General features: G+C 33.6%; 1 protein-coding gene across 2 annotated transcripts in view; it reads right to left on the bottom strand.

Moving 5' to 3' along the window:
* LOC106472050 (stearoyl-CoA desaturase 5-like) overlaps positions 1 to 8084 on the bottom strand; it is a 28139-nt gene that overhangs the window by 16780 nt on the left and 3275 nt on the right. Inside the window, exon 2 of one of the 2 annotated variants that reach the window (XM_013932681.2) lies at positions 6418 to 6514. The gene's annotated coding sequence lies outside the window, so the exon portion shown is untranslated. Of the gene's footprint in view, positions 1 to 6417; positions 6640 to 8084 lie in introns of those variants that run through there. The other variant, XM_013932680.2, reaches the window with a different exon arrangement.

The raw sequence follows: 8084 nt of genomic DNA, 5'->3' as shown, positions 1-8084 counted from the left end.
CTATAGACAGAATAACCCTAAACTACGCTATGTTCTCTAGACAGAACAACCTTAAACTACGCTATGTTCTACAGACAGAATAACCCTAAACTACGCTATGTTCTATAGACAGAATAACTAAACTACGCTATGTTCTATTGACAGAATAACCCTAAACTACGCTATGTTCTCTAGACAGAACAACTCAAACTAAGCTATGTTCTATAGACAGAATAACCCTAAACTACGCTATGTTCTATAGACAGAATAACTAAACTACGCTATGTTCTATTGACAGAATAACCAAACAACGCTATGCTCTACAGACTAAACAAATAGTAGTCGGCTGTATAAATGCGCCACATGAGTACACATTTTACTGAATGTCCTTCAGTTTGTAAGAAAATACGTTGTTTTTTTCTGGTTTAGAAGAGAAATAAGAAGGAAATATTCCATTAGTTTCTGTCGAGGTAGATCGAACGAATTTATGTAAACTTCATCCACTACATGTTAACTTTAAACAATGAAAACTACACATCAGAAAGACAAGAGTCTACAGAAGTCACTTTTAGTGCAGCGAACGTTAGTATCTCCTTGGGTACACAGTGAAACACCGATAGTTCTTGGAAAATGTCAAATTTGTGCGCAGTCGCAGCTGAAAACATCTTGTCCAAAACTTGTGAAAATTTATCAAATGCCTGATTAAAAATTCTGTGTATTTAAACATTATTTGATGGCACATCCTCTCATGAAAGACGTTGTTCTCTCTAAGAAAGTTGCGTTATTGGAGCTGAACGACCTCGTCTACAAGAAGGTTTTTTCTTTAACTTATATCTATTAGTGTAGAAATGATCAGGAAATAAGAGAACTCAAATTTAAACTGTTTCATTTAAATTGATATTTTTATCACGTCGACTGTTTTTTTTTCTCACGTAAATGGTATTGTGACAGTATATCGAATTGAAATAGTAAAAACATTTTTACCGATAACATAAAACATCGAATATTTTACCTGTCTTATCATGAACCAAATGTAATCAGTGGAATACTTTGATATCATGCGATTCTTTTACCTTGTTTTTTTTATAAGGCCCACAAGTGGCTCAGCAGTAAATCTGAGAACTCATACTGCTAAAACCAGGTTTTGATGTTCGTGGGGGGTGCAGTAAATATATCCCATTGGGTAGTTTTATGTTTAACAACAAACATAGGATATATACGTCTTTTTGTGTAATGACTCGTGTAATGCCACTTTTAACCATGGAAGAAATCTGGACCCAATGTGCCTGAGAACAACCTTTTACAATTTCGATGACGAGGAACCCACTTTGAGACTAATAATGCTTGGAAACGACTTGAACGGGTAATGAAGAAAAACTTTAATATAAGTTTAACATAACAGCAAATGTACAATGTTTCGACAAGGTGTTGGTACCTGATGATGACAAAGGTTATGACTTATATTAAAGTTTTTATTCATTACCCATTCAAGCCGTCTCCAGACATTATTAACCTTTTACAATGATCCAAAGTGCCATAGGACAGACTTTTATTACGACCCGATGTGTCACATACCGGAGGGTGTCTTTTTCAGCCTATAGTTGGGCCACAAACACCAAATTTTCTGGTGGCAGTTGAGACATCAAGGCCAATTTCAAAGATAATGACCAAAAAAGGCTTTACATCCGATTGCACTGTCTTGGAAGATTCCTACTCCATCAGATTACATCCATATTCAAATCTTCCACTGTAAATTCCAACGTTTTAACTATTACCTATCTTAGTTTTCTTTCAGTTTAATAAAAAACAGAAGCAACAAAACAAAGATACATTCAAGAAACCACCGTTAGTAGAATATACCAAACCAACAAACTCCACTTCTGCTGGCTATTATAAAGCAGTTTTTTCTCTTCTATAAACGGTAGTTACAGCCATGGTTATAGTAAATTTGATTAAAGTTTCGTCACTCGCTGTTGCTCTAGTTAATCGCATGTAGGGATTTGCTTATGTGTGTCATGCTTATAGTTAAAATGATAGTGAGTCAGTGTTACAACCTTCATAAAAGGTGGGTAGTGTTTACTTACTTGGGAACTCTTTCTGCATCAACCATTTTGTGGTGTTCGATTATACGTTTTACAAGTACATTTACGGACTCTTATACGTTGAATAATTATGTTGAAAGTATATGGACTTTTACGGGTTGGATTAGTGGTATTAAAATTACATGGACTGGTATGGCTGGATTAGCAGTATTAAAAGTATACGGACTGGTATGGCTGTATTAAAGGTTTTAAAGGATACGGACTGGTATGGCTGGATTAGTAGTATTAAAAGTATACGGACTGGTATGGCTGTATTAAAGGTTTTAAAGGATACGGACTGGTGTGGCTGGATTAGTAGTATTACAAGTATACGGACTGGTATGGCTGTATTAGTAGTATTACAAGTATACGGACTGGTATGGCTGTATTAAAGGTTTTAAAGGATACGGACTGGTATGGCTGGATTAGTAGTATTACAAGTATACGGACTGGTATGGCTGGATTAAAGTTTTAAAGGATACGGACTGGTATGGCTGGATTAGTAGTATTAAAAGTACACGGACTGGGACTGGATTACTAGTATTAAAATTACACGGACTGGTTTGGCTGGATTACTAGTATTACAAGTACACGGACTGGTATGGCTGGATTAGTAGTATTGGAAGTGCACGGACTGGTATGGATGGACTAACAGTATTACAAATACACGGACTGGTATGGATGGACTAGCAGTATTACAAGTACATGGACTGGTATGTTTGGATTACTAGTATTACAAGTACATGGACTGGTATGGTTGGATTAGTAGTATTGGAAGTACATGGGCTGGTATGGTTGGATTAGTAGTATTGGAAGTACATGGACTGGTTAAAGATTATTTACTCATTATAGATTAGATACTTGTTATAGATTATTTACTTATTATAGATTATTTACTTATTATAGATTATTTACTTGTTATAGATTATTTACTTGTTAAAGATTATTTACTTATTATAGATTATTTACTCGTTATAGATTAGATACTTGTTATAGATTATTTACTTATTATAGATTATTTACTTGTTAAAGATTATCTACTCGTTATAGATTATTTACTTATTATAGATTATTTACTTGTTAAAGATTATCTACTCGTTATAGATTATTTACTCATTATAGATTATTTACTTATTATACATTACTTACTCGTTATAGATTATTTACTTGTTATAGATTATTTACTCGTTATAGATTATTTACTTGTTAAAGATTATTTACTTGTTAAAGATTATTTACTTGTTATAGATTATTTACTTATTATAGATTATTTACTCGTTATAGATTATTTACTTGTTATAGATTATTTACTTATTACATATTATTTACTCGTTATAGATTATTTACTTGTTATAGATTATTTACTCGTTATAGATTATTTACTTATTATAGATTATTTACTCGTTATAGATTATTTACTCGTTATAGATTATTTACTCGTTATAGCTCTTTTTTTCCTGTTACAAGAACCCCCTACAGGACAGTCGTTTCGTAAGCCCACCCTTCGCGCATATGCGTTGTGTTAACACCTTCGCCACTCGGTTTTGTATCCCCAACTTTCATGACTCGTTGTTTTATATAAAACCTTTCACGACCAAGCGTTTTGTATTAACCCGTTCGCGACTACGCGTCCCTTCGCAACCAGCCGTAATGTATTATCAGGAAAAATAGGGGAGTTAATGAAGCATGAAACATTGTATATTTGATTAAAGAAAGGCTTTAGAAACTACATATTATTGTTTGTAATGTTTCAAATATATATGTGTTAAGTATGATCGTACAGCATAATAGCATTTATGTAGGTTACCTATATTCTCTATAGAAACAGGTTTACATGTCAAGTTTGTTTTAACTAAAATATATAACACCAACAATCTTCTACAAATTAATATAATATCCACGAATACTGTATAGCTTGCCTTACATAAACTGAGGCAAAGCTGAGCATCCCACATTTAAAATTATTATTTTATCAAACTCTGATACAAGTTATTCTGATTCAGTTGTTTTCCACGGTTTAGTGTTTGAATCATAAATACATCACATCATCAGTGTTAACATGGTTAACATCAGTGTAAATCGATTTCTGAACATGGTTAAAAAAAGAACATAAATAATCTAACACCTTTAAAATTTCATACTTATCATTTCACACAAGTGATGTTGGGCCAATCATTTATACTAGCGGTAACGTGTTCTGAGGAGTCTGTCAGTGGTATTAGCGTATTGTGTGAGTTACGTTAGCGGTACTGTGTTCTCTAAGTTATATTAGTGGCGTAGCTGTGGGTTACGTTAGCGATACTGTGTTCTGTAAGTTGTATTAGTTGCATAGATGTGGGTTATGTTAGCGGTACTGTGTTCTGTAAGTTATATTAGTGGCGTAGCTGTGGGTTACGTTAATGATACTGTGTTCTGTAAGTTATATTAGTGGCGTAGCTGTGGGTTACGTTAGCGATACTGTGTGTTCTGTAAGTTATATTAGTGGCGTAGCTGTGGGTTACGTTAGCGATACTGTGTTCTGTAAGTTACATTAATGGCGTAGCTGTGAGTTACTTTAGTAGTTTTGTGTTCTGTAAATTATGTTAGCGGTGTAGCTGTGAGTTACGTTAGCGATACTGTGTTCTGTAAATTATGTTAGCGGTGTAGCTGTGAGTTACGTTAGCGATACTGTGTTCTGTAAGTTATATTAGTGGCGTAGCTGTGTGTTATGTTAGCGGTACTTTTTTCTGTAAGTTATGTGATTGGTGTCATGTAGTTTGCGAATTAAATTATTTCGCGGTGTAATATGTTCTTTCAATTATATTATGTTATTGTATTAATGGTATATGTATGTTATGTTACTGAAGAAAGTATTTAATGAATGTTGCTATGCTAGTGTATGTTATGTTAACTAAGCAAGTATCTACTGAATTTTGTTATGTTAGGGTATGTTATGTTAATGAAGAAAGTATTTAATAAATGTTGTTATGTTAGGGTATGTTATGTTAACTAAGAGATTATTTAATGAATGTTGTTATGATGGGGTATGTTATGTTAATGAAGAGAGTATTTAACGAATGTTATGTTAGGGTATGTTATGTTAACTAAGAAATTATTTAATGAATGTTGCTATGTTAACTAAGAAAGTATTTAATGAATGTTGTTATGTTAATGAAGAGAGTATTTAACGAATGTTATGTTAGGGTATGTAATGTTAACTAAGAAATTATTTAATGAATGTTGTTATGTTAGGGTATGTTATGTTAACTAAGAGAGTATTTAACGAATGTTATGTTAGGGTATGTTATGTTAACTAAGAGAGTATTTAATGAATTTTGTTATGATGGGGTATGTTATGTTAACTAAGAAAGTATTTAATGAATTTTCTTATGTTAGGGTGTGTTATGTTAACTAAGAGAGTATTTAACGAATGTTATGTTAGGATATGGCTATGTTAATGAAGGGAGTATTTAATGACTGTTGTTATGTTAGGATATGTTATGTTAACTAAGAGAGTATTTAATGAATGTTGTTATGTTAGGGTATGTTATGTTAACTAAGAGAGTATTTAATGAATGTTGTTATGATGGGGTATGTTATGTTAACTAAGAGAGTATTTAACGAATGTTATGTTAGGGTATGTTATGTTAATGAAGGGAGTATTTAATGACTGTTGTTATGTTAGGATATGCTATGTTAACTAAGAGAGTATTTAATGAATGTTGTTATGATAGGGTATGTTAATGAAGAGAGTATTTAACGAATGTTATGTTAGGGTATGTTATGTTAACTAAGAAAGTATTTAATGAATGTTGTTTTTTATTGATGTATGTTGTGTTAACATGAATGTTTGCTGAATCGTGATGAGTAGGCTGCAGTATATTCATGGATTGTTTTATGTTAGCAACAGAGAGGGTTCCATTGTTTGTTTTTACTTAAGGACCATTTCTGTTTAAGTCAATACAATCAATGTTACGCTCTCTTGCTAACATAAAAGAAAGAGAAGTGAAATATATCAACGTTGTATTGATTTTTGTAGTAAAGATGGGTGACAGATAGTGATTGAGATTCACGTATCTTTCTTTTATTTATATTATATATAGATTTATTTTGTAGATAAACGTATCTCTAACTTTTTATTCCCACGTTCAAGTGATTTCGTAAAAAAGAGTGGAAATTGAATAATGAAATATCTTTAGTATTCCTTACCTAAATAATTATTGCAGAATATTGAGAACCTGACCAAGTTTAAATGTTTCTCTTTAATTTCTTGTTTTACGTAATTCGGAGTTTGGGATAAAAAAATAATACAGAAAATTTCGACAAAGCCTTGAGACAGACTAAGATTTTACAAAATGTTAGAAATTATTTGACGTACCTCAATAAAATTGGGACTCCTGTGGCGTTTCTGGTTTTCTGTCACGGTTTCTTATTGTACTTGTTTACAGCTTGCTGGACTTCTACTTTCTGGTTCTCTAGATCACGAAGCAGGAAAGTGTACTACGTTTTGTGTATTATTACAAAATTAAGAAGAACTAAGCTTTTTTAACTACAGAGGGCACTTTCATTTCTTCCAGTGAGGATAAAATGTCTAGTAATACTTTGGTCGCCACGAGTAATGAAATAACAAAAGTGATATTACAAATGGGAGTAAAATAACCAGACGGAAAAAAAACTTGTCAAACGAGGAAAATCGGTATTCGAGTCAAGAGCCCCAATTGAAGTTTGAAGGACACAATCAAAAGAGTTTTCCTGCTTCACTCAGGTACAAAAAAACTTTTTCTCAAAGTATACACTGAATGCTGCTACGCAATATATTTACTTTTAAATAATATTTTATGTTTAGTTTTCATCCGGGTAATTTTTAACTTTGTTTCTTATCTCGGAAGTTTAATAAAATAGCTTCAAAAAGTGAAAAACATGGGATACTTCTAGAAAGTGGTTTACACAGTGTAAAAATAGACTGTTATCGGTTAATTTTATAATTAGTACGGGATCTATCTGTAAAACTAACACACACACACATCCTTTTGAGTGAAAAGTATATTTGGGGCCATTTGCTACGTGGCGTATATAACTACACAGGATTAAAACACATGGTGTTAGGTCTGGAGGTCAGTGGCGTATATAACTACACGGGATTAAAACACATGGTGTTAGGTTTGGAGGTCGTGCAGGTCAAGCCACAGAACCAGCTCTAATGTCATTGAAAATTATTATTTAACCGGTTGTGGACGCTGGAAGTAAAATGGGTTGGTGCACCATCCACCACGTTCTGGTGGATCATTGCTTCTCTGAGGATTAGTTTAATGTACCACGTTCTGGTGGATCATTGCTTCTCTGAGGATTAGTTTAATGTACCACGTTCTGGTGGATCATTGCTTCTCTGAGGATTAGTGTAATGTACCATGTTCTGTGGATCATTGCTTCTCTGAGGATTAGCTTAATGTACCACGCTCTGGTGGATCATTGCTTCTCTGAGGATTAGTGTAATGTACCATGTTCTGTGGATCATTGCTTCTCTGAGGATTAGTGTAATGTACCATGTTCTGTGGATTATTGCTTCTCTGAGGATTAGTGTAATGTACCATGTTCTGTGGATCATTGCTTCTCTGAGGATTAGTGTAATGTACCATGTTCTGTGGATCATTGCTTCTCTGGGCTGTGTAGTCACCAACACATCATGCTTTCCAGTGACAACGTGTATAGTCACCAACACATCATGCTTTCCAGTGACAACGTGTGTAGTCACCAACACATCAAGCTTTCCAGTGACAACGTGTATAGTCACCAACACATCATGCTTTCCAGTGATAATGTGTGTAGTCACCAACACATCAAGCTTTCCAGTAAGAACGTGTATAGTTACCAACACATCAAGCTTTCCAGTAAGAACGTGTATAGTCACCAACACATCATGCTTTCCAGTAAGAACGTCTATAGTCACCAACACATCAATGCTTTCCAGTAAGAACGTGTATAGTCACCAACACATCATGCTTTCCAATGACAATGTGTGTAGTCACCAACACATCATGCTTTCCA

Source organism: Limulus polyphemus, unplaced genomic scaffold (assembly GCF_000517525.1).
Source record: "Limulus polyphemus unplaced genomic scaffold, Limulus_polyphemus-2.1.2 Scaffold5046, whole genome shotgun sequence".
NCBI classification, from domain to species: domain Eukaryota; kingdom Metazoa; phylum Arthropoda; class Merostomata; order Xiphosura; family Limulidae; genus Limulus; species Limulus polyphemus.
This window is presented reverse-complemented; position numbering and strand designations above follow the sequence as displayed.